We start from the raw sequence: 24,435 nt of genomic DNA, 5'->3' as shown, positions 1-24,435 counted from the left end.
AATGTTGCTTAGAAGCTTGCAGTGACCCATGGCCTAGTTTCAAGAAAAGTAGCATTCTACCATAGTTTTTTAAGTAGGCACACAAATCCGACTGTGTAGTCAGGAGCTGTGATTATACCTTAGGCTTTAAAAATGTTCTAGGTCCATTCATCAAGCAGAATCTGGGCAAATGAAATATAAACAACTCCATTCTGCCAGCATAAAAACATGACTAGCAGCCTAACAGGACTCAAAAGGCACTTGGTGTAGGTCTAAAATATGAATCCAAAGAATTCTACATATAGGCTTTGCTGGATTGCGCTCTGTGACCTTTAGCAAGTTATTTGCCATTCCCGGTTAAACCTGGCTGGTTACAGTTTGGGTCACTGAACCAATTATCATATCTGGTGGCAAACTTTATAAAGAGAACTATTTCAAGGTCACATTCAATATAAAAATAAATTTGAAGAAAGAGGTAAAAAAATTGTATATGATACGAATGACTAAGCATAATCCTATCATATCACCATAATGCTAAATAAAAATAATTCAAATGCAAGGCCAATTTCTCAGTTATTGGTGTTATCTTTGAATGTGGAAGACAGGATCTAAATATTATTCGTTTGCGGCTGCTGTTTGCTCATCTGTAACAAAGTGGGAAAAGAATGATTGTACTCAAAGGATTGTTAAGATACGTGACCTATAAACATGCCAGCCAAGTGCTCCTTAAAACAGAAATTGCTCTGTGAAAGTCCCAGTAATGATCCAGTGGCCTGGAACAACCCCAGTTCAGTTCCCAGCCTCTCCATGTCCTTTTGTCGTCAGGCAAGTAAATATTCCAGGCACTTCTGGCCTCTGAGAAGTCATTAGGTTCTTGAAGTACAAGGATGATAGAAAGAGGGAAAAGCAACAACTTCTGAAAGATCCTTTCTCTTTAAAGCTTATCTAGAAGTTTTAAATTGAGAATTATGCCAGTCTGAAGTGAGAGAATAGATCCTGAATGTCAGTATCAAACTGTAAATAAACACTAACTGGCTGTAATTATTAAGTCGGAATTCCCACTGATTTGAAAAGAGAAGTAGCGATCAATTTTCAACCCGTCTCTCTATGATGCTGAAAAGATCTATCTATCCAATTAATTGGACTGCTCAAAATACTTCTAAGATGAGTTTTGGAAAATGGGAACACCGGGCCTCTGGATAGGTGTCTTGGGACATCTTCCTGATCAAGAGGCAGATCAGCTACAGCTTCCCAAAGAGATGCTTGACCTTGGGTAAGTCTGTACTAGTCCTACTGAGGTTCTAATCCCCAAGTCTGGAATGGCTTTGGAGTCAAATGAAGTTCTCAAGGACTGGGATTCTTCTACTCTCCGGGATAAATGTCCAACAATGTGAGTTATGACTGGCACAGTACCTCAGAGCACCACAGAAACCCACTGGACTTGGAATATAGAATGGAGGGACTAAGATTGGAGAGAGGTCTTAAATTACCTTACTTCCAGAGAGACTTCCTTAGAATTGGGGCTAACTTGGAAGAGAGATAGCTGAGGATTCCAAAAACACTTTTGAACACAGAACAAAAGCTGCCACTGTTGGGGACACAGTGTTAGAGTGTTACCTATAAATTTCACAAGGCTGGTAAATGCCACCTGGAAATATCAGCACAATTACTTGTTAAATTAACCCACAATGGTCCATTTTGTTAATTAACCTACATTAACTCACTATGATCATTGTTTTATATCATAAACACCATCCCAAACGTTTCTCAAAATGTGGTAAGGGGATCCGTAGCATCAGAACCACTTGACGGAGGGGGAGGGGGGCGGGGGGGGTTGCTTGTTCAAAATACAGATGACTAAACTCTACCCCAGACTGCTGAATCAAATCCTAGAGATCAGAATCCAGCTCACAAACTGAATTTTTTGGGATCCCTGGGTGGCTCAGCGGTTTGGCACCTGCCTTCAGCTCAGGTGATCCTGGAGTCCTGGGATTGAGTCCCACATCTGGCTCCCTGCATGGAGCCTGCTTCTCCCTCTGCCTGTGTCTCTCTCATGAATAAATAAATAAAATCTTAAAAAAAAAAACTGAATTTTTTTAAGGTTTTATTTATTCTACAAACTGAATTTCTAAGGACAAACCTAGTTGATTCAGATGATCCTTATCAAGGCAGGAGAATTATTTTGTCTTTGTAGCCCATCAGAAATTTAAAGACAGGGATCCCTGGGTGGCGCAGTGGTTTAGCACCTGCCTTTGGCCCAGGGCGCGATCCTGGAGACACGGGATCGAGTCCCACGTTGGGCTCCCGGTGCATGGAGTCTGCTTCTCCCTCTGCCTATGTCTCTGCCTCTCTCTCTCTCTCTCTGTGTGTGACTATCATAAATAAATAAATTAATAAATTAATAAATTAATTAATTAATTAAAAAAAAGAAATTTAAAGACACTCACGATTAGGAATATGTATATTTTCCCCAAAATGTTTTAAGTACCATAAAAATGAAATCAGTACTTCTTGTGATGAGTTCCTAAGAACCATTCCAGTTTATTCTGCCTACATATAATAGACACTATTATTAAAATGTAATTATGAGTATAAAATTATTGGGAAAAATATCATCTATGCTTCTCAAAAATATTGCCTTTATTTTGTCACCAAAAGTAATTATTAAAGGAATTTATAGTTTTTTTAAGTATCAGTCACTTGGCTGCAGGGACTTATTAAGCTGTTATACTCCTCCCATACCCTTTTAGTCATCAGAATTTTTGTGATAAAGGTTTTTTATTATTTCTTTAACTGAATTGTGAATCATTGCAACCAGTGATAAGGGTGAACATGAATTTATATCCAGGTTATAAATTCCTAAAAACATGTTTCATTAGAATTACTAAGGCAGTCTTAACTGTAGTAGATTAAATAGCCTCTGCAATAAAGCTCTGTTTACTTCTATTAAGGATTTTTTCTTTTTGCGCAAAACAATTCAGTTTTAATGCATTCTCTTAAGAAGCAAAAGAAAACAGTTTCTGATATACATGCTACTGCAAAGCAGTAAACCAGTGTTGCATGGTAATGTGACAAGCACCACATTTCTTTTCTAGAGCCATTTTTTTTCGCTTACAAACCCCAAACCATTGGCTATAATTGTTTCACAAAACGTAGTTTGCCATTCTTAAAGAGTCAAACACTCCTTTTCTCCTCACCAAAATCACAAGTTCAGGCTGAATACTGATTGAAAATAGAACTTGAGAGGCAGTCTTTGTTTGTAGCATGTTGTTCCTACTAAGGGTTGCCCCCCTACCCACACTCCACCCTAGTGCTCCAACTGCAGTGACTGAAGTGTACATGCTATGTTTTAACAGATGGGCTGGCTGGCGGCTGCTGGGCTGTAAAACAGGAACTCGGAATCTGCACCCAGTGGTATTGAACTAAACGCTCGTAAAGTTCATGGGCATATACACTGACCCAGACTGACCAGGCAGATTCAGACATGCACGCGCACACACACACTCCCACACACACACACAGTCATCATACACCCCATAGATCAGAGGGTCTATCTCTCCACCCAGAGCAGTTCAAGGCCATTTCCCCCTCCATCTATTTCTCTTATTCACCCATCAATTTTGCACACACATGCTCATCTACATATGCATATACAAGAATGGATAGTTACATCTCTCAACGTTTTTATATATTTTCAAAGATCAAAATATTCGCAAATTGTGTACCCAAGTGTCTAGTACGCTCAATAAGCTCTCTCATCCATATCAAATAGGAATTACAAGAAAATATTGAATTAAATTCTGTTTAGTCCACACATAATATAAACTACATATAGGTAAGTAGCCGCCCTCAGAAAAACCAGCTGCTTTTAGTCCTTATCGTTAAGACAGAGGAGAGGAAAAATATCCCAGACTGGGTCACAAACGAAGTATCAGGTTTAACCTTGAATCCTGTGTTGTCAGTTCCTATCACAACTTCATCACTTACAACACCCACCGGCCAGCCTGGAGGTCCCTTTCACGGTCTCGTCTCGGATTCTCTCGGGCTCCCTGCACGGGGACGAACAGCAGCTCTCCCTGGTCCTAACGAAATCCTTCAGACACACCTTGCAGGTGATGTGGAGGTCCAAACACCTCACGAGGGATGTGGGTACAAGTGCTAATGGAAAGTAATTACTTTACAAAGTTTAATACCCGTGCCGTCGATTCCCTCCAGTTTTTGCAAAGCGCCCAAGCTCCCCTGCTACAAAACCTTAGCTGGTCACTGAAGTTCTCCGACCGCTTACGGTCCAGCCCGAGGACGATGGTCGCTGGCTTAGGCTACGGATCAGACACCTCAACCGGGGTAATCGCGCTGCACCGCCGCTGGCGCGGGTGAATTTTTCAGGAACCCGTCCTCAAGCCCTCTAGGAACTGCTGTCGGTCCACGACTGGGCACGGAGGCCGCCCCCAGCGCGACTGTCGCCGCCGCACGGGGCCAGGGGGCGCGTCCCCGGGGCCCCACCTAACGCTGGCAATTATAACACGCCAAGTTCGCGGGAAGGCAGAGCCGCGTCCCCGACCGAGTTGCGACGCTCCGAAACAAGTTCGGGAGCGGGGCTCCCCGCAAGGAGTCCGTCTCGCCTGGCCCTGACCTCCCCTCAGCGGCCGCGCTCGCACCGACGCACCGACGCCCGCCGAGCCCGGTCCAGTCCCCCCCGGCTTCTCCGCACCGCGCCAAGGGGAGCCGAGCCGCTCGCCTCGCGCTCGGCCACTCACCCTCCTCGCTCGCTGGGTCCCGGTCGCAAACCGACGCCCCCGCTGCGGGTCCCCGAATCCCAAGTTGCCCCGAACCGGCGACTGCTCTCGCCCTAGCGAACCCCGCACATCGGTGCAGGCAGACACCTCCGAGGGAGCACGACAAGCCCGGCCGGCGCCCCGGCTCAGCAGCCGCGCGGAACGCGTCGACGACTCCTGGACCTGCTCAGAGAATGAGGCGGTCCGCCAGGCTGAGGCTACCGGGCTCCGGAGGGAGGCGGGGCCGCGCGGCGGGCGGGGCGGAGCCAGCCTTGGGCCGGCCCCCGCGGGGGCGGGGCGCCTCCAGCCCGTGACTGGCGGGGCCGGCAGCCAATCACGGCGACCCCAGGAATCCGGGCGGCCGCGGGCCGTGCGGAGCGCCCGGCCCCGCCCCGCCGCCGCGGTCCAATCGCCTGCGGCCGTGGGCTGGCGCGGAGACGCGCCGGCGGCGGGCAAGTTGGCTGTGGTAGGGAACCGCGGCTGCAGCCGGGCGCTGTGAGGGCGGTCCCGGGAGGGAAGCGGCGGCCGCAGAAGGCCCTGGCTGAGAGAGGCTCGGGGCCACCCAGACGCCCTGAGGGTCGCGGCGGCGGCGGCGCGCTGTGGGACGCGCAGACTCCGGGTAGGCGACGCCCACACCTGGCGTCCGCGGGAGGCGCCGAACTTGGCGGCCCCGAGGAAGCCGAGGCCGAAAGAGGGTGAGTCCGGGCCGCATCACCCAGTCACAGACGGAGGCCCGGACCGGAAACTGGGAGCTCCAGGCTCCCTGGAAAAGGTTCTGGTTGTAATTTGGTGGTTATTTCCGAAAACAAAACTCCGAGTCTGCGGGCCTCCTGGAAAGTTCATGGCACGTCCCCTCCTCAGCCCTGCGTTCATACCACCGGCGGCAGGGGCGCTTACCCGGCGCCTCGGCTCCTGTCCGGGCACAGAGCGCCTGAGGCACTTGGGCAGAGCCCGGGGGCGAAAGGGACGCTCGGGCGCTAGACGGCGCCGGAACCGCCGAGACACAGCCTCGGTCCGGCTGCCCTGGAGGAAGGCGGCTGCCGCGCAGCTCCACCTGCTGCTGTCCCTTGGGGCCGCCAGAGGGCCCGGGCCGCGCATCCTCGCGGGCAGGAACCTCTCAGAGCGAGCCCCACGGGTCCCGCCCTGCACACGCTCGGCCCCTGCCCCTGGACCGAGCGCAGAGACCTCTCTAGCGCTGGCCACCGGAGGACCCCGAGCTCCCTGGGCGGGTCGCGGCTGAGGAAGGCTCTGTGGGCTCTGGCCGGCCCGGTCGCTGCTGCTCCTTTTGTCGGCGGATGGGCTCTTCAGCCTGTTTTTAAGCCCTTCCTAATCTTGGCTGCAGCATACACATATACGGAGCTGTGGGTATAAGAAGTCAAAAAGCAGGGAGTTGGGTGTTGCTTTCCCGGCTGAGGCCTAGAACGCTAGGAAGCCCTAGACGGTAGCTTTGGGGGCATAGCGGCGGCCTCTGTGTATCCGGAACTGAGCCTGCCATAAGTAGGTACTCAAACCATGTTAATAAAATGAAGTTCTGCTTGGCAGGAAAGGGTCAGGCTTTTTGGTGCCCTGGCACTTTCCTTACTGACCATTGGCTCCCTCAGATTCCAAAGTCCTTGGAGGTTTCCGTTTCCCATGTGTGAGGGAGAATGGACCTTTAGCTTGGCCCTCCTAAGGATACCTGCACCATAGCTCAGCTCTCATAAGCAGTTTCTTTTTCTTTTTCTTTTCTTTCTTTCTTTTTTTTTTTTTTTAAGATTTTATTTATTCATGAGAGGGAGAGAAAGGCAGAGACCTCGGCAGAGGGAGAAGCAGGCTTCCTTGCAGGTAGCCAGCTGTGAAACTATTCCAGAATCCCATGATCACACCCTGAGCCGCCCAGGTGCCCCTCATGAGCAGTTTATGATGGGAGTTCCTGCAAGAAGAAAAACAATAGGCCTATAGCTGAAAAGGAATGAAATGGCCCCTCTGGCAGGGAAGGCTACAATTATGAGGTGAGCTCTGGCCTGGTTTGAGATTCAGGTGGTGTCTCCTCAGCTCCCTGTCTCAGTGGGGAAAGGTCCATAGGCAGGCTGTCAGGCAAGAAAATCAGGGTCTGGATAGTTCTTAGTAGGCCCTGGAAATTGATTTGTGATGCAGAAATTGCATATATATTAAAACCCTTCCTCATTTGGTGAATCAAAAGACAGGAACAGGCAAGGGAGTCCATTCCATTCAGTTGCAGCAATTACTTACCATGCTTAATGTCTTGAGAGAATGGCCTTTGCCCACGAGGATTTAGCTGTAGACCACCTGAATGGAAAACATACCAAGTCTCTGCCAAGGTTGGGATGGGAGGATAAGAGGAAAAGTATATTTCTTGGGATTTTTTTTTCCCCCATTCCTGGATATAACTAAAGAAAAAGTTTGCCAACAGTGCTTATCGTATTAACACCCTGTGAAGGTTTTTCACAGATGCTTGTGATTATTTTTAAAATCACCTTCGTAGTAGCCAAACATCGTCTGTTGACTGTATTTGCTATAGTATTTATGTTAGACGATGAAAAAAGGAAATAGGAAATTTCTTTTTATGAAATAAGTTAGAACTAGATGAGAGACTCCTGCTTCCTGATTTCTAAGGTTTTCTGTGTGTTTATTTCGTACAGACATGATTGTCCATGGGTTCTTGGGCAAGTAACTGGTCTCATTTTCCTTTTTAGAATAGATGACACATAAGAGACAGCACATCTAGACTTAATCACATTTCCATTCCATCCTCTGTCATAATTGATATTTGACAGTTTATCACTCTGGCACAGACTTTTATTCCTTTAGGTGTCATTCTCCCAATGATCTCTTGAGTTTGGGCCATCCAATATTCCACAAGGGAAAATAAGATCTATTACTTGTGCAAGAACTCACTGTAGTCCTTTCTTTAAGAAACAAACAGAAAACTATGGAAATCCTGACAAAGAAGTCACCTGTTTAGTACTAGCCTATTTTATTGAAGGAAATTTCTTTCCCTCACAGTGATGAGGAAGTTTGTGGAATGGCTTGGGAACGAGAAGATTGATGTGAGACCATGGAAGCAGGGCGGGTCTTTTGGTGGTGTGGGTGGTGAGCAAATTTGCCTTCAGGCCCTGTCACCCAACCCTGACACTGAAACAATATTTTGGAGCCTTCTAAATTTCAAAAGGATGTAACTGATAGGAGCCATAAGTTCTAATCTGAGCTCTGAGTGCTGCTGGCAATCACTTAACCTCCGTTTACCCTTGTTTACTCACCATAAAACAGCAGTGGCAGAATTGGCCTACTCTGTTTAGCTGCTTAAGGGGGACCCTGTGACAATGGTTACAAAGTACTGCAAATGCATGACATTTATAGCAATAGGGATTGTTGAAAAGGAGAACAAACTGATATTGAAGTAGGAAAATAGTGTGGACAGAACAATTCCTCTCTACACTTGGAATTTCTATGCACTTTAATCTCATTGGATTATTGTCCTTTCATTCTAAAAATGGAAATGAGGAAAAAGGGCTGTCAAAATTCTTGTTCTTTGATTACCAAATATTTTGGAAGCATTGCTTATGTGAATAGTGTTTTTCCCTCTTTTTTTTTTTTTCCATTTCTACCACCTCTCTCAACATGTATTCACTTTGAAAATTACTCAGAATTTGAACAGGCTGAGCTAAAGACCTTAGCAAAGAAATGCAATCAGAAGCAGCAGATTCTAATACCAGCTATGCTATAGGTTTGTTCTAAGACTATAGGCAAGCCATTAACCTTCCCATACCTTAATTTCCCAACTATGAAACTGCAGCAATACTTCTGATTAATTTCACAGAGAGGAGAGATAGCTCATGATAAGGCTCTTTGAAATATTAATTGCCACAGGGAGGACAAAATATCATGTAGGTGATTTTGCAAACTTAAGTATGGTGTTGGTTTGTACACCACAACCAGGAGGTAATTTGTAACAGAGGGACTGCTCTGATACAATGTCTGCAGCCAGGGTGCTACCACCCACAAAACGATGTCTCATGCATTTAAATGACAATGCAAGTGCCCCCTGTGATTTTTATTGCCACAGGTCCAACTAAGTAAAATGTGGTAACAGAAATGTGTGGGAAAGGGAAGCCTCTATTCTACAAAAACAAAGGATTTCTTGATACATGCCCTGAAAGAAAACTACACTGAACTTCTTAAAAATGGATGCCACTATGAGTACAAGTCTGATGAAAGACTAGAATGGTCTTGGAAAATGGCCTGATACATAAAACTATGCACATTGGTCAAAAGGACACCAGAAGAGATAAAAAAAAAAAATACTCTTAATTTTAAAACTTCATAACAGGATGAGTAACACTGAAGAATTGGGGAAAGGAGGGTCACATACTCAAGGGAGAAAAAATAGACTCCCAACCCTTAGAAACAAGACAAAGTGTTCTAAGAAACAGGACAAAGAATATGGGCTCTAGAAACACGATAGACTGAAGGCTGGATTTTCTTTCCACTGCTTCTTAACTCTGAGACCTTGGACAGGGTGCTGAGCTTCTCTGAGCCAAATGCAGTCATGATGAACAGTGCTGAGTTTTTTCTCATTGACTTGTTAAGAATCTCAACTGAGAAGCTCTCTGCAATTCTTAGGAGAGGGCTGGGTCACAGTGCATTGTTTGCCAATAAGAACAATTCCTAACATTTATTGAGCGCTCACTGTGTCCTGCACTGTTCCCTGCCTTTTCATCAAGTTACCCACTTGATGCCCAGAATCACCCTCTGATGTTGCTGCTGGTCTTTTCTTCCTCAAGGTTGCTATCTTCATGGAAGGACTGTTCTAGGATTCATATCCTGCAGGGGACTAAAAGTCAGAAGCCTCTTTTAGTTGTAGTATTTTAAACAAGATCCTATTTTCCTGTGGAAAGGGCTAATCCAATCTTTCCTGGTACCTGGGAAATCAGGCTGCATTGAGCACTTGGTAACACATACATTACAATAAAGGAAATGAGGAATTCAGAATTTGGGACAAAAAGCCATAGAAAACAGTGCTTCAAAACCCCAAACCACTTTCCAGGTCTCTCAGACTGTAAGCTCCTCAATTTGGGCTTCCAAACAGTGTGCTCATCATCTGGATTTGGGGTTTAATGAAAGTTAGTTCCCCTGAGGCAGCAATATGGGAACGGTAACTGGCTAAAGAAAGAAAAAAATGGATTATTGCTTAGAAATGAATTGTGTCATTAGTTATTATGAATACCCCAAATTATGACAGATTCATCTTTAAGTATGCCAGGGAAAAGTAGCCGTGAGCTATAATACACACAATCATTTATTACCCAAGAGAATTTAGGTGCTAATGTGGATGGTTTTGCATCTGTGTGATTCTGAAACCCACAAAGGATTCCAAGATAGAAAGCCAAATAAAACATAATACAGAGGGCAATGATTTTGATTATGTAACATTTATATATAGCATTTCATTTTACATTTTCAAATTGCTTTTCAGTCATTGGTTTATTCTTCCCAGCACACCTGGGGAGTACATCCATGCTGTTATCCTCTGTTCACAGCTGAGGCAACTGAAACTGAAGGAGGCAAAGTGTTTTGTCCAAGAGCACAACAGGGCAAGGTGAGAAATCGTGCATGTATTCAATCATGAGTCTACCTTGGCAAGGCACACAGCGATGGGTACTGGATACATGGTTTCTGCCTTGCAGGGAGTCTGCTGGGGCAATAAGTACTTTGTGGATTATGTCTCTAGACAGTAAGGACTATAGTTTAGAGCAGGAGAAGATGAGTACCCTAAGATTCCTGGAGACAGTAGGATATGAGGCCCTTGTGAGATGGGTAGAATTTTGGCAGATGGAGTCTGAGGGTGGTCAGAATGCCAGAGACAAGACAGGTAGGTGAGTGAATTCAAAGGCATACGGGGAAGTGTTTTACTACAGCAGGATAGTTGTCAGAAAAGGGTTGGTGAACATGAGAAAATGCTCCGCATCACTTGCCATCAGGGAAATATAAATCAAAACCACAATGAGATACCACCTCACACCCGTGAGAATGGGGAAAATTAACAAGGCAGGAAACAACAAATGTTGGAGAGGATGTGGAGAAAGGGGAACCCTCTTGCACTGTTGGTGGGAATGTGAACTGGTGCAGCCACTCTGGAAAACTGTGGAAGTTCCTCAAAGAGTTAAAAATAGATCTGCCCTACGACCCAGCAATTGCACTGCTGGGGATTTACCCCAAAGATACAGATGCAGTGAAACGCTGGGACACCTGCACCCCTATGTTTATAGCAGCAATGTCCACAACAGCCAAACTGTGGAAGGAGCCTCGGTGTCCATCAAAAGATGAATGGATAAAGAAGATGTGGTCTATGTATATGATGGAATATTACTCTTCCATTAGAAACGACAAATACCCACCATTTGCTTCAACCTGGATAGAACTGGAGGGTATTATGCTGAGTGAAGTAAGTCAATCAGAGAAGGACAAACATTATATGTTCTCATTCATTTGGGGAATATAAAAAATAGTGAAAGGGAATAAAGGGGAAAGGAGAAAAAATGAGTGGGAAATATCAGAAAGGGAGACAGAACATGAGAGACTCCTAACTCTGGGAAATGAACAAGGGGTGGTGGAAAGGGAGGTGGGCAGGGGGTGGGGGTGACTCGGTGACGGGCACTGAGGGGGGCACTTGATGGGATGAGCACTGGGTGTTATGCTATATGTTGGCAAATTGAACTCCAATTTAAAAAAAAATGAAAAAAAAATAAAAAGGGGTGGTGAGGAGAAAGGAGCAGATTTTCTAGCACACTGAATACCCAACTAAATATATAGATTTTAGCCTGTGGGTAATGGGAGCTCGACTCCTCTCTGACTTCCGTTCTCTCATTATTCTAACATGTACTGAGTGCTAATATACACTTAGTCTCCAGATGTTTTCTCATACATCAGCTTTACTAACCTTCACAGCATTCCAACGAGATACATATTATTTTTCCTCCTCAAGTGTATGAAAAACTAATGCATTTAGAAATTCAGAATTGCCCACTATCATGAAACTAATAACTGACAGATGAAGAATTTGAAAGCATCACCTTTGACTTTCTTATAGGTACTTATGGGAAGGAGGTGCAGGTTCTGGTTATTGTACTGATGATAGCCATCTAATACCATTCCCTTCACCCTAGCTCAATGTCTTTCCAGAAATGAAAAGCAAATAGGAGAAAAATAAAATTAATTTCTTTTTTTAAAAATTAATTTCTTTTTTTAAAAATTAATTTCTTAACATGTAACTTATTTTATTCCTAAAGTCATCTGTGAGTCAGACAGACACAGCGTGTTTTTCCCTATTTTCTTTGCTCTCCGATTAACAAGTGTCTGCATTTTGATAACTTTAGTCTTGTGAGTATCTTTAATATATTTGGATCTCAGCTTAGTCTTTCCACTAAGCCAGAATCTCTTTCTGGGGAGCTGGTCAATTCAGTGCCCAATCCTTTCCCTTAGCATGCAACCCAACCCATTTATTGTAGTGCCCTGTGAGGTCTCCATCTCAGCTTGGGTTTTGCCCATCAAAAAATAGCTTTTCCTCTCCAGACACATGCTGCTAATTAGCTTTTTTACTGTTTAATCATCAAGACTAAAATACAAGTGAGAGAAGTATTATTGTCAATCCAAAAATACTTAAAAAGGAAACAGATTGCTTATTTAAATCTTCCTATAAAGAAATAAAGAGATGCTCTCAGGAGGTGGGTATATACTTAGGTGACATAAAAATTAAAACTGAAAATTTTAACATTTGTTAAAAATAGGGTGCTTCTCATTGATCTCGTTTTGTGGAAGAGTTTCTTTGGAAAATTCCTGTTTGTGATCAGAGAAGTCTTCCTCGAGAGCAAAATACCTGTTAGAAATGACAGGCCAGTGTTGACCCTCTACATGAAGATAAATGGCAAACCATTGAAACAGGGCATTTCAAAATCTTAAATCCAATGCATAACATTCTCCTTGCCTCTCAACCCTCTAGTGCCTTGTTTGGCTTTGCCCAGATTGTATTTTATGACCCGAGCCATAGAGTTTCACAAGTAAATAGTTGAGTGTTTTTCCATGTTTTTTGTTTGTTTGTTTCTTCAAGAGGTTGAAAGAAAGCAAAGTTAACATGTAAGGATCATTAAATTTCATCTAAGATCTTAAAGATTCCATGTGAAAGACACAGAATACAAGCACTGGACCAGAAAATTGTATCTGCTTTCTCCTCTGTCTTAAAATGCCATAAGTTTTTCCTGTGCTTTCAAGGAGAGCAGTGGTCTGAGACAAGGAGGTCTGTGTTTCACTGAGGAAAGTGAGGAAATGAATCCATGTTGTCTTGACTCCTAGATCTGCAAAGCAGGGATGTTTACCTTGAGATACAGAGAAAACAGAACTTTGAAGGACTCAGAGGAAATCATACAACTTACTGTAACCATTTGCATCTCTTTACAGAGAAAACTCCACAGTACATACTTCTGGGGATTTTCCATATTGATGGAAGAGAGTGTTCAGGATACCAAAGTGAATCCCACTGAAGGCATGTATTAGCATTAATTTCTCCTAACTATTGAAATGTAGCTTGTGTGGTTCTTTCTCACCTTAACATGTTCAGCAAAAATGCTGAAACTCTGAAAGATGATTGATATAGAAACATGCTAGAATTAACCTTATTTTAAAAACAATAACTATGCATAATAGATGAGTTTCCCAACCAATGAGACTCCCCACACTGAGACTCTTTTCACAGGAGCTTCTGAATTCTTTTTTTTTTTTTTTTTTTGGATTTTATTTATTCATGAAAGACACACACAGAGGGAGAGAGAGAGAGGCAGAGACTTAGGCAGAGGGGGAAGCAGGCTCCCTGCAGGGAGCCTGATGTGGGACTCTATCCTGGGACCTGGGATCCTGCCCTGAGTCAAAGGCAGATGCTCAACTGCTGAGCCACCCAAGCATCCCAAGCTTCTGAATTCTGAGCAAGGTCTGACGGAATAGTGCAGGTAGCAAAATATTATGTGAAAAGTTACTGACATTTTATCTTAGTGTCTGCTGAAGGCCAATCTAGGATTCCTCTGTAAACTGGCATGTCAGCTCCCTAAACCCTGGGAGTCTTTCTGGGGAGGTAGTTGTTGGTGTCCTGTCTATAGGACCCAAAGTTATTGAGTTGTAGCATCTCAAGGAACTTTTCATAGCCTCCCCAGTAAGCACTACAGTATACTATCCACAGATATAAATACTCAGTAAATAGAATTTAATAGAATTTAATTGTTAGCAGGTCTTGAGCTTAACTAAAGCAGACAACTGCCCTTGGAAATACAACCAAACCCTCAGAAGACCAAAGAGAAAAGAGCATAGTCAAGGTCAGGTGTCTCCAGAACATTTGTGTAGTTCATAGTTCAAACCAGCAGTGGTGGGCATGAGGGCACTAATTCCCATTCAGAGTCACAGAAACCATTCAGTTGGAAATGAATTGAAATATGTAATTGGACCTGGCACTTGAAAGTTTTGTGACTCTTTCAAAGCCAAGTGGAACAAGGAAAAACTGTCTGTTTTCTGATTCCCTTTTCCAAGAAGCTGAAAATATATTGCAAATGAGCCCTTAGTTGTGGGTCGTCATCCTTACAAGACCTGTCTTTGGTTCCAAGGTTGGAAATTCTTCCTATGCTTCCCAATCTCACCCACCTCCAACTTGAACTAGGTCTCAGAGTCTCATTTTGACCATATATTTTTTCGGCCACGTGGGAGAGATGAGAAGAGGCTAAATATAGCTGTGTAAAAAACAACCAGCAAACTAGATAGCACCTTCAGGCTTAACATCAACAATGAGGATGTAACATCAGCTTCAAATCTTGTGTAAACATGCACAAATATTTTCTAAGAATATTTTTCAGAAGAGTATTTTTTAGACAGAATCTCTAAATTGTATTATGAATGATAAATGAGAAGGTTAACAAAGTATATTTCAGGGCCGTTTTACGTATTTGTGGCCATGATCTGTCTTTATGACTATTGATTAGGTCAGTTTATTAGTCTCGCCAGAAAGGGAGCATTGCTATACTGTGGTGTTGGGAAAGGATCTTTGAGATGATGATGAAGGTTGGAGGAAAGGCTAGAGCTTATTTTGGTATTTGTTTCATTTTAAAAGGCTGTAACTAGGACTTCATACGTGTCTAATAAGTATGCATGTAACATTTTTATGTTTGGTGAATGCCTTAAAGTCCCCCATTAGTCTCCACAATATCTCTTGAGGGTGGATCAGTATTACTGCCAACAGTTTACATTTGAGGAAGTTTAAGACACAAAGGGATTATGAGATTTATACAAGGTCACCCAGCGTGCAAGCCTAGCTAATAAAAGATGACTGCGAAGCTCTTTCCAAATAAAAAGTGTTTTATAAACATTAGGTAGTATTAATGGGCATGATCCCAGGATGAGTAAAATACTCTCTAGGAATAAAGTGCTCATACATGTTCTATAGGATTAAATCTTTTTAACCTCAGGGCAACTTTTGATGGAGGAATTCTTGAACCTGGCTATGCATCAGAAATGTCTTTATAGCTTTTAGAACATGTGAGCACCTGGGCCCCTACCCAAGCTATAGAATCATAATCAGGGAGGCGGGACACAGATAATTTGTATCTTGTAAAAGCTCCACAGGGGATCCTGATGCTCAGCCACTGTCCTAGACTATAATAATAACAACCTCAGACAAGCCAAGAGCAACAAGAAGACACCATGGAGTAAATTTAGGAGGAAACACTCTAGCATCTTCAGGCTTCTGTCTACCTAGTTCACATCTATTACTAGCAAAGGAACTACCTCCCTGAAAGACTCACCTGTGTATCTGTGTATGGAATTCCAGGAAATAGGGCTGAGATGAAAGGTTATTTAAGAACCACCCATGTTTGTTATAATATGTTGGGTAAATTTACTGTGTCTTTTCTTGGGTTATTGCTGATTCTACTCTAATATTCTTATTTGGAGTACCTTGTATAATAATCAACAGTAAAAACCTCTAATATCTGCCCATTCACCCATCCATCAAACATTTATTGAATATGTGCCATGTGTAGATTACAGAGTGAAATTACGTTCTTTGTCCACCGGAGTTTATCCACAACCTGTGATAAAACAGACACAGGTCAAACAAACAAAAACCCTATAATAGTAAGCTATACATATTAAATGATAAGCATATATGAGGCATTATTCATAATGCTAAAAAGTTGAAACAATCCAGATGTCATTAATTGAAAAATGAATAAGTAAAACTTGGTATATCCATACATCAGATTATTATTCAACAATAAAATAGAATGAAGTACTGATACATGCCAAAAAATGGATGAACTCTGAAAAAATATATAAGGTGAAAAAAAGCCAGTCCCAAAGAACCACATATTGTATGATTCCAGTTATAGGAAATATCCTGACTAGGCAGATCTATAGAGACAGAAAGTGATTGCCTAAGGCTGGAGGAGGGTGAGATGGGAGGGGCTCTTAATGGGTACAGGGTTTCTTTTGGGGGTGATTAAAATGTTCTAAAAATGATGGATACACAACCCTGTGACTATACTTAAAAAAAAAAAAAACCTCATTAAATTGTATACGTTAATTGAGTGGATTGTGTGGTATGTAAATTATATCTCAAGTGTATATATACATAAATCTGGTGCTGTACAAACTTGGAGGAGAGAGTGGATTGATTAATTTGGATTGGAAGAAAGAGTGGAAAATTTCCTGGAGGAAATGGCAGTTGAGTTGAAACAAAAGGTGATTTTGTAAAGGAGGCAAGGCTCAGAGATACAGTCAAAGTGCTAGTGCTTTCATGCAAGGGCAGTTTATCTGGATTCGACGGGATTTAGGATAGATGAGTGGTGCAGTACATGGGACTAGATGCAGGGTTTTATGTCAAATGGTTTGGTCTTCATTTTCATAGGCAGTGGAGGGCCATGATAGGTTGGTGAGTGGTCGGATCAGGCCCATGATTTGCAAGGATAATTGGAGGTGGTGATAAGGTAGATGGGAGATGGGGTTGGGAAGCCAGTGAGCAAGGGAGACCATTGAAAGAGTCTGGGCTTTTGCAATGCATAGGCAAGAGAAGACGAAGCCCTCAACTGTGTCAATAGCGTTGAACACTGAAACAAGGAAACAGATGAAAGGAAATGCATAAGAAGTTGAATCTTAAAACTTGGTGGCCCTGGGGAATAGGTAGGAAGGCACAGGATGTATGTATATATATATATATATATATATATATATATATATACACACACACACACGCATACATACATACATACATACATACACACACACACCACGGTATTTTAGAACATACAAGGGCCTGGGTCTTTTTTTATTAGTTACTTAGAATCATAATGCAAAAACTATTATTGAAATAATACCAAGCAGACAAATCATAGTTCTCTAACAACTTGCCAACAAGGTGGCAAGTGTAATCTCTTGATTACAGAGACTCTTAATTCTTAACAATGTATATTGTGAATAAAAGGATAGATGGAAGAGAGAAATGCTATCCAACCATTTTTTCAGCTCTTTGGAATCAGACCTTCCCTTGTTGAAGAAACACTCATTTATGGCCTCCTCTGAATGACTAAGTATTTACCTCTTGCTCAGACAGCTTCCCTAGAAACATTTCCTTTGGTGTGAGCAACTTGGATTTACTGCCAGGGCAACACCTCTCATCCAACACCCACGCTGCCTCTTGGCTTGGTCCTTACCGGCAGGTGTTCATAAGTCACATTTTGTTTTGCTTCTAATAAGAGCACAGTCTCACAAAAGCATAGGCTGCATGTACCACATATTATAACTTTCATTTACAAGTGTTCTTATAGGAGAGATCTGAAAATGTGTGAGTCTTCAGGATCAGGAAGACAAAGACTCTTCCCTTAATCATGCCAGGCCACGCCTATGTTTTCCATAAGAAGGAGGGTCAGCCAGATCCTAGGCAAGGTCAAATAGAAACAGTCTCTTCCACTGCATGGCACAGCATTCCCTGGGAATCTGTTATGGCCTTCTTCATGGGCTCCAGAAGGTGTTGCGAATGACACTGCCTGCTGTTAGCGGAGTTTGGGACTAGCATCCCTGACAAGTACCATACATGAGTTTAACCAAGCAGGAAGCACCATTTAGAATACCACTTGCTGAGATGTGGCTCTTATCTGTGCCTGTCAGTGAACAATGACTACAACAAGCCTTGTTCAATCACAGTTGTTAGCAGAGCTAATTATAGCAGTCTCAGGTGGGAGGAATCCCAGCAGACACGTCCTCTAAGGGACTTCCATCACAGGTTCAAACACTGGCTTTGCAGGTAAGCAATGGAAACAGGCCCCTTGTGGGGGGGCCTTTAAACAACAGTTCTCCGTAACCTTGAACATGGACCTATCTTCACTCCACAATTGGCCAGGGATCATTTTCAAGAGAACCACTATCAGAGAGTGAAGGAGGAAAGGGACATTTAAAGCCAGTAGGGTAAATGTTCTGGATTAAATGAGAGCAGAACTGGGTATTATTCCTTGGGTCGTCTTTGACTCACTGCATGACCTGATGAGGTCGCTTCCCCTTTCTGGGTCTCACTGTTCTCATCTCAAAAATAAGGATAATAATACTGGCTCTATTTATATCACAGATTGTTGAAAGAATAAAATAAGATATATAGTTTAAAAAGATAGAAGTTGGGGAAAAATAGAAAATGCCATACGACTCTAGGTAGTGTCACTGATATTCCCCTTCTCCTGGTCTACATTTTACTGACAAATGATGAAAGGGAGTAAGAAAAAAGTCTGTGCTCTTGCAGAATCTCAGACCTTATTTTCTGATGCCTCTGAGTGGTACTATAGTTTGTTCATTTTCAGATTTGCCTCCCCCTCCCCAGTTTATTCTGGCATAAGCTCATCTCAGTTTGAGGAGTTGGAGAAGACTCTGGGGATCTGAAGAGGACAACAGCCTGTATCCATCTAGTCTCATCTAAACAGCACCTGTTGCAGTCTGTCTTAAAATTCTCCTCTCTCCCCTCCCAGGGAGGGGGATTTGGGAGGATGATTTGGGAGGATGTCAGCCCTGAATGAGTCCCACAGTCAAGCTGGGACTTGAGGGGACACCCTCCAGGACAGAACCAAAAAGAATTTGTAGGATGTGCTGAACATGTCTTAATCTGGGTCTCTAACTACATTCTTGTTCCTACTAAAAATCTCAGCACACTTCTAATCAAGCAAGGCACGTCTACTTATCTGATGCTGCTGTCAGTGATAGAAAAGGATATTATGGATTTGGCAGAGAAGAAAAAGGAGATTTATTTCCAGTGGCTGAAGATGTATCTTTTCCAGATATGCAAAACCAGTCAGAGCATTAAAAACATATCAATGAAAAGTGATCAGGTTTTGTGAGAAGAAACCATTCTTGACTTCAAAACAATAAGGAAGATTATAAGGATTCCAAAGCTATGGTTTAAAAAAAAAAATGACAATAGGGCACCAGTGAGACTACCAAGCTCTTACCTGCCCCCTTAGGGTGAGGTGACATCTCCACTTAAATGCACCCCTTGTTTTCAGTGTTTAAGTCCCCTCTTTTTCTCTTTTCTCCTTCCAATCATTTATCTTTTTTCAATGTTCAGCATAACTAAAAAGTCTAAGTAGGGAACTGCACATAATTGTAGACTGCACCATTGGCAGAATGATGCTTCTTTCTCAGTATTTGTAATTATCTGTTCCACCCTTGCTTACTCCTAGAATGACAGCAGTGTCCTTTATTTCTTTTGAAGGCACTTTTTGCTTTCACTTTGCGTAGAGGTTATTATAAAACATCAAGAAATGCAATATTGTGTTTTTTTATGTAGTCACACATATACAAATAGAAAATACCACTTTAAATGAATCAAGTGAAAGGGAAGAAATAGCTAATTATGTTTTAGCTATTGCAATTACTTGGAAAGGTAAAGAGATTGAAAAAAAAAATACTTTGGTATCTCAGACTGTGATCACCCTGAACAAGCTGGCCTACACCTGCCAGCTAGGAGGTTGTTTTATGCTAATAGGTGAGAACTCCATGACTTCCTTTGCCCTCTCAACCTTTTCTTCGTTCCTGGCTTAGAGAAATGTGACATTGCTAAAAACTCCAACTTGAAAATGCTTCACAGAGCAGGATCCTTGCCAAATTCAAGATTCTTGCTAGTTTGCAAGATGGGAGCTGTCATGCAGAACAAAAGTCTGATACTAGAAGTCAGCAATCACAATGGGAATAAATCCCACAATCTGGTTTCTGAATGTCTTAATCCCATCTGATCTTAAAAGAGTGATGCTGGCCTTACTTTGAGGCTAACTTTATAAAGAGAATATAGAGGGAGGTGGAGTTAAATCCTGAAACTTAGCTCTTCTAGCAGCTCCTTCCCAACTTCAGACATTTTTTTTTTTTTAACAAGGTCATGAATAGATGCCCATTTTTATGTTAGCATTACATTCCTAACAAAGAACTTATGACAATGCCTCCTTTGCCTGGTCAAGGAACAAGGGAGTTACTCAGCAAATAGTTTAACTTAGTCCCATGATGCACTTGTACATTTTAACCGAGTTTTGAGGGAAGTGGTTTCTATGTTTTATTTCTCTCTTTTCTCCCTTAGTGGTCAGGGCATGGACTGACCTTGCCAAGAGGACTTGGGATCATTGATGGGGTCTTCTGTGCAATGCAGTGCATAGTAGAGCCCATCAGAGTTTCTCAGGGGAGTTGGGTTGCATTGTTGAATTGTGAGTAGCACAATGGGCTGAAGTTCCCTTTAACTTGAATCCTCTCTATTTCTTGGTGTTTCTGAATTAATTAGAAACGTTTCAATTAATATTAGGCCTAACTTGTTTCTAAGGGCAAAAGCTTTCCATCAGGAAGAGTTCAAATACAGCATTTTGGCATGAGGGAAGGATGGCTTTGACACTCAGTATGAGTCTGTGCTGGATTCTTCTTATTGTGTCTAATATATTGGCTGGCACTGCTTCTATGAGCTTTTCTTCTCCATCTTTTGTATGATTTTAATGTTTCCCCTTCTCCTGAAGGTTTATGTCCTTCCAGCCTTTATAATTCCAAAGTACATTGGCTTTGGCACTCATCCTTTTTAAACCTGAGAGGGGAGAGGTAAAATCCTGAACATTGGTGCCTAAATGAAAGACAGGCCAGATGAGATCATTCTCTATTGAAGGTTCCTCAATGTTCCTCTTGGATTTCTGTGTTAATAGAGAGATACAAGATCTGTGCCAGGTGTAGGATTTTGGGTCATAGTGTCAAAGTATTCTTGTGTCTGTGGTGAGCAAGAACCCTGGGTCTGATACATGCATCTGTGGATGAGGATGGGTTGCCATGGTTTACTCTCCAGTGTCAGAGTCACGCTGGAAACCCCTGAACTCTGCTGCCCAAACCTAAGCTAGGCTGATGGTTACGGTACTTCCCAACATGGCTTGTCATTTTTGGATATTGAGCTAATTGGTTAGCCAAGTCTTCAGCCCTCCTCTTTGATGCTTTTTGTTCTCTTAGTTGCTTTTTAAAAACAAGATATGTTTGAAAACTTCATGAAAGATAGATACTCTGCAATCTTTTCCAAACCATCCATTCATCATCCTACTGCAGTTTTCTTTCAGGCTATGTCTTCTTCCATTCCCCCAACAAAAAAATTATTCTCAGTAAAGTCAAGTTACCATTTGTATTAGTTTCTTATTGCTGCTGTAACAGATTATGACAGACTTGGTGGTGTAAAACAACACAGGTTTATTCTTTTATAGTTCCACAGGCCAGAAGTCCTAAATCACTTTCATTAGGCTCAAGTCAAGATGTTGCTAGGGCCCTTACTTTCTGATGGCTCTGGGGAAAGTCTGTTTCTTTGCTTTTCCTAGCTTCTGGAGGCCACTTGGATTCCTTGGCTCATGAACTCTTTCTTGTATCACTCCAGCCTCTTGCTGCCTTTGTCATATCACATGCTTCCTCTTTTGTAGTCCCTCTGTCTCCCTCTTTTAAGGACACTTGTGGTTATATTTAGGACCCACCTGGATAATCCAGGATAATTTCCCCATCTCAAGATCCTTAACTTCATGCATCTGCAAAGTCCTTTTGTATATAAGATAACATTCACAGGTTCTAGGAATTAGGACCTATCCTAATTTCCAAATCTACTGTCTTCTTTTAATTCCTCATCCTAGCTCTTTTGACAGTAGATACGGTCAACTGTCCTGGAAAAATTCATTTTCTGACTTTCAAGATGTGACTATTTTCCATTGCTGTAATAACTTCATTGTTTATCTTTCCCTCTAGAATGCAAGCCTCTGAGTAGGATCCTTGGCTGTCTGTCTGCTGCTCTATCCTCACGGCTTAGAATAGTGCCTGGTGCTATCATATAATCAAAGGCAGCGAAGAATACAAATTACATGACCTTTCCTCACCCTTCATTCTATCACCTCTTATTCTCATTTTCCTTTACTGGCTTTTCCTCCATCCATGTGGTCAAATTTGGTATTTCCCAGGGTGTAGTCCTAGCCCACTTTTCTCCATCTGTGCCAGATGGATGCAGTTCCAGTCACATTCCAGTCAAATCTGCACCTCCAGCCCAGACCTCTGACTTGAACTTTCAACTTTAATCTTTACCTGGATATCCCACAAGCATGGCAAATTCACCATGTCCCATCTTTCCCACCTATCAAGCACAACCAAAGTCTAACATCCCCTCCTTTTATACTGTCTCAGGATTTATCCAGTAGCTATAGCAAGTAGACTGGCAGACATCCCAGACTCCATGCTTTCTTCTATTCATGCCCCCCCACCCCTGGTCCAGTCAATCATGAAGTTTTGTCAACCTGTCTCCCAAATATGTCCCAATGTCTCTCCCTATCTAACTCCCATTGCCCTGGTTCAAGTTGTCATTACTCCCATGAGTGGGATATAAATCAACTTACCAAACTGTTTCTCTGGATTTCTCTTGAATAGGATGGAGTGGCATGCTCTTAAACTTTCTGCATGTGTACCAGAGCTACAGATCATAGCCAACCATGCCTTCAGTCTCTGCTGAGTGGGCAGTGACTGATTTGCATACCATCTGACCTTGGCTCCCAGAGCTAACTGGGTCCAGGTTGGGTGCCTGACCCACGGGTGGCTTCTGCTATAGTTCTGATCTGCTACTATGACATGGGTGGCTGGCTATAAAATATAAGCTGAGTAAAATCCCTCTTTTGGAATTTTAGAATAGCAAGGCTGAGAGACTCAGACCACTGTATTGCTGAATGGAAGGATCAGCAGAAATGATGGGCATAAGCAAGCTGCAGTTATAGGAAAGCAGATACTGTGAGTAAGTAGGGGAACTGGTGAGTCAGGAGGGAAGAGGGAAAGAAAGAGACCAAGACACTGCAGAATGGGTGCTGCCTGTTTCTGTGGCTCTCTAAGGGTGCTTCCTGAGGCCTACCCCAGGATTCCCATTGTCACATTTCCATGAGTTGCTGCATTATTATAAACAAACAAAAGAGCCCTTGTCCAAGTGAGCCCTTGCTTCCTGCAATAAATTGGCCAAAGTGGTATGTTTTCCAGTAAGCCCTTTTAATGTTATATGAGACATCTGGAAGAAAACAGCACTATAGCCAAAAGCAGCAATGTGCAGTCCCAAACTCTGTGTTTATTTCACTCTATTTTAAAGCATTAGCTTAGGGGGAGAAAGAAGTTTATGTTACTATTTCCTTTGGGAGTGGGAGAATATTATGATGAGCTTTTTGTGTCAAAATTAGTCTTTATGTAAAAACAAATTGATGCCTACAAACATGATTTCAGAAAGGAAAAGTATGTAAATGACTATAATAAGTGACTGAACATTGTCTGATTCTTATCAATAATGGGATAATGAAACCACCTTTCAGATGCCATGTTTCTAGATAGCTGCCTTTCTGCTTTTCAGCTATTGGAACAGAGGGATTGCTAAAGTTCTCCAGGATTCTTAGTCACATAACCACATTCCTCTCTCAAATGTGAATTAATAAGTAGATTGATTTAGGATTTATAGGTTAAAAAAACATTTGGTACATATAATCAATACTCTGAATATAGAATACAATCAGAGAGCATCTTTATTTATGTCTCCTGCCATCCCTATAAAATGTGTTCAATGGGGGAATTTCTTACTCTGTTCAGGATAAAAATGAAAAACCAGAGTAAGTGTCAGGATTCTTTCGAATATTCTCAGGCAACAGAAAGGCCCATGGTCATTTACACTGTGTTGGGTGTGTCCGTTCCTATTTCATAATCAAAACTAAAACTTGCTTTGAAGTTGTCTTACCTGGAATCACTGTGAAGCCACGTGCCGGTTAGAAGCTGTGGAAGGGGAAGGCCTTTCTTTCCTTGCTCCTGGAAGCTCTGGTTCTTCTAGAGTTGGGATGAGGCAAAAAAAGTGCTCAAGGGCAGGAGAGTTGTTACCTAGTGGTGATGTTTCAAGATGACCTACAGCTCTCTGGGCCTGGTAACCATTCAAAGCAGACATTTCACAGAGGCTTTCATGGGTTCTCGGGAGGTGTCTCACCTGCAGTTCCCGTGATTTAGACAGATGCATTCCCTATCTGAGGGGCTCTCCTCAGCCCCTAGGAGCCCAGGATCCTACCTCTGCTTCTCTCCTGAGGCTCCCCCAGCCAGCCAGTCCTCTCTCTCATTTGGCTCA

The 24,435-nt window shown here is 42.7% G+C and overlaps 2 protein-coding genes and 1 long non-coding RNA gene across 4 annotated transcripts in view; 2 read left to right on the top strand and 1 right to left on the bottom strand.

Moving 5' to 3' along the window:
• The window catches only part of MARCHF3 (membrane associated ring-CH-type finger 3), a 138,592-nt gene extending 133,627 nt beyond the window's left edge, over nt 1-4,965 (bottom strand). The window contains exons 1-2 of one of the 2 annotated variants that reach the window (XM_055301553.1): nt 4,737-4,965; nt 3,976-4,137 (exon numbers count right to left, since the gene is read on the bottom strand). The gene's annotated coding sequence lies outside the window, so the exon portion shown is untranslated. The remainder of the gene's footprint in view (nt 1-3,975; nt 4,138-4,736) is intronic. The other variant, XM_055301552.1, reaches the window with a different exon arrangement.
• A 200-nt stretch (nt 4,966-5,165) lies between these two features.
• LOC129494851 (uncharacterized) lies at nt 5,166-16,851 on the top strand. Its single transcript, XR_008661417.1, has 3 exons — nt 5,166-5,449; nt 10,231-10,353; nt 13,209-16,851. It is a non-coding gene; the product is annotated as an uncharacterized LOC129494851 (long non-coding RNA).
• A 6,186-nt stretch (nt 16,852-23,037) lies between these two features.
• Nucleotides 23,038-24,435, top strand: part of MEGF10 (multiple EGF like domains 10) — a 339,552-nt gene continuing 338,154 nt past the window's right edge. The window contains exon 1 of the mRNA XM_055302009.1: nt 23,038-23,081. The gene's annotated coding sequence lies outside the window, so the exon portion shown is untranslated. The remainder of the gene's footprint in view (nt 23,082-24,435) is intronic.

Source organism: Nyctereutes procyonoides, unplaced genomic scaffold, assembly GCF_905146905.1.
Source record: "Nyctereutes procyonoides isolate TBG_1078 unplaced genomic scaffold, NYPRO_anot_genome, whole genome shotgun sequence".
Classification (NCBI taxonomy): Eukaryota; Metazoa; Chordata; class Mammalia; order Carnivora; family Canidae; genus Nyctereutes; species Nyctereutes procyonoides.
Note: the sequence above shows the minus strand (reverse complement) of the source record. Positions and strands in the feature narration are given on the sequence as shown.